Consider the following 3,056-nt stretch of genomic DNA (forward strand, 5'->3'; position numbering starts at 1 on the left):
GATGCCACACCTGTGACAGGTAAAACTATGTTTTTCTTGACAAACAGCGCCATCTGTTGCATGTAAGAGCAACACACATGCTATACTATATATGTTACAATTCCATTTCAATGTTTCTGATTGCATTGATAAATTGAATTTTCATATATTTTGATTTATTTTCATTTTGATTTAATTATTTTGTGTGAATTGTGTTGGAATTGAGCTGTGTTGTTTACCATACCGTTCCTTTCATGAGTATAGTTTATTTTGTTATTTTTTCATATTTTCATTTCATTTTTTAACTATTTTTCTTATATTTCAGTGATGAGAACATCAGATCACTTGATGTTCCCAATTTTTTGATGGGAACATCAAACCATTTGGGAAGGCATCGGACGAGGGAGTGGGGAATGGTGGGGATGACGAGGGGACGGAAGTGAGAGATGGTGGGGAGGACGAGGGGACAAGGGAGGGGGTAATGGTGGGGACGAGGGGATGGGGGAATGGAGAATGGTGGGGAGGACAAAGGGACGGGTGAGGGGGGGGGAATCACATTAACGTGATGAATCAATGAGATAATCGGTAGGAGCCATGAGGAGGGTTCGAACCCACTCACTTGGGTGAGTGTGTTCGCAAGCGCCCCAGATCCCTACACCACGACACAGAAAAGAAACAATGCAACCTGGGATTCATCTGAATCCTCTAAGAGTCCTGAGGCTGCTAACCGGAGCCCAAATCCGGGATTGACCACATTGACCCCCCCCCCTCCTGTAAACTCTAGCTTTCTGATCAAGCAGTTCACCTCCAACGCTTCTCGTCAACTCTCACTGTATTCATCTAGCCTCTGCTTCAAAACATGCTAATCTTGCAACGCGAGCAATGATTATATGGCAATCATACTGCAGCAATATACATGGGGGATGACATTGGCACTAGGCCTTGCGTACTTGTGGCTTCATTAACTATACATCTATGTAATTACTGATTTAATCACTATCATGTTCTTCAGTATATCTTTAAATTAAGTTACAATTGTAATTATCATCATTAATATCCGTTCTAGGTAAGAAATTAAGAAATTTTGGCCTGTCAACAGAACTCGCCAATGATTGTGACAGGATGAACAACCCAGCGGGTTTTCTTCCTATTGAGGAGTGTTGTACATGCTGCTATGGCGATGCGTCCACTCACAGGATGAGTGGCGCTGCCCAATACTGTCACTATGGCGCTGTGTTCACTCACAAGATGAGTGGCGCTGCCCAATACTGTTACTATGGCGGTGTGTCCACTCACAAGATGAGTTGCGCCGCCCAATACTGTCACTATGGCGGTGTGTCCACTCACAGGATGAGTGGCGCTGCCCAAAACTGTCACTATGGCGCTGTGTTCACTCACAAGATGAGTGGCGCTGCCCAATACTGTCACTATGGCGGTGTGTCCACTCACAGGATGAGTGGCGCTGCCCAAAACTGTCACTATGGCGCTGTGTTCACTCACAGGGTGAGTGGCACTGCCCAATACTGTCACTATGGCGGTGTGTCCACTCACAGGATGAGTGGCGCTGCCCAATAAAAACTTGGGACAATATTAAAAAAATAAAAAAGAGGAGCACGTGCCACATGTTGTAGGGTGCGGCGCCCCCCACACCTGCCACATCACTGGATGGGTTAGATTAGTAGTTTAGATTAGCATTTTAAAAGCACTACTAAAAGCACCTTCTGTGGTTGATTGTTCAATAAATCTCTGAACTATATGTTTAACAGATCTCTAACCCTGTTCCTGGAGGACAGAAGGATATATATATATATATATATATATATATATATATATATATATATATATATATATATATATATATATATATATATATATATATATATATATATATATATATATATATATATATATATATATATATATATATATATATATATATATATATATATATATATATATATATGCTGATTAGCATTGTAAATGTCTGGCCACGTCTGTGGTAGAAAATAATAATAATAATAAAAACAAAAGCTCACTGGGTACAACGACCACATCATTACAATCCTCCATCAAACCACCACCCGGACATAGATCTTTTCCCATTAACGAGGGAAAATAGGCCAACCGGAAAACATTTTGCCAATGAGACTGAATAGTCAGCAACCGGAATACAAGACTATTCCTGCCCACCACCATCCATGCCGTCCCCAAGCCATTCAAGAGCCCCTTAGTCTCCCCGGAGGTGTACACACACACACGGGGACATATTCCACATACCTGTCAAGTGCCTGTCAAGTACCTGGCAAGTGCCTGGCAAGTACCTGGCAAGTGCCTGGCAAGTACCTGGCAAGTGTACGGCGAAGAATATCGTGGCACATCACGAGGGCCGCCTCCTCGCTACACTCAAATTCTGGTGAGTGGCAGCGGTCACCGCCATAGCAACATGTACAACACTCCCCAATAGGTAGAAAACCCGTTGGGTTGTTAATCCTGTCACTTGTACCAAGACACAGCTGGGACTTGCTTAACTGGCTCAAGTGAACAGCTCCTCAAACAATATTAACATTTGTCAACCACTAACATTTACGATATCTTGCAGGTGCAAAAAAGGAATCATTCAAGAACAGTGTCTATATATGACATAATATTTTTCTAATTTGAACAATTATTATGCTAAACTTATTTCTAATGTAACTTTGATGTTTACATTCTCGCAGGTAATGGTCAAGGCGGTGTCTATCACTCTCGCCACAGATTCTTCAGTTCTACTGCTCAACTGTTGTTTCCATCCCGACTCTCCATGGATATTTGTATCCAAGACGCAATTCTCGCTATTAATGATTCTCTCCCGCGGCCACTTCCCCTTCGTCCATAATGACTGAGACTGCCAGTTGCAACCACATTGTACCAGCGTACAGATTGACGGATTTGTTCTTCTATCCGCCTTCCCCGAGTTATATTCTCAGTGATAATACCTCTAACTTGTAGTTACCACCGACGGAGTCTTCGGTAGGAAGTGTTCAACATAGTCTCCTTCAGCGCCCTCAGCAGCCAGCACATCTGCTCGTTCACTCCAA

Source organism: Procambarus clarkii, chromosome 1 (assembly GCF_040958095.1).
Source record: "Procambarus clarkii isolate CNS0578487 chromosome 1, FALCON_Pclarkii_2.0, whole genome shotgun sequence".
Lineage (NCBI taxonomy): Eukaryota > Metazoa > Arthropoda > Malacostraca > Decapoda > Cambaridae > Procambarus > Procambarus clarkii.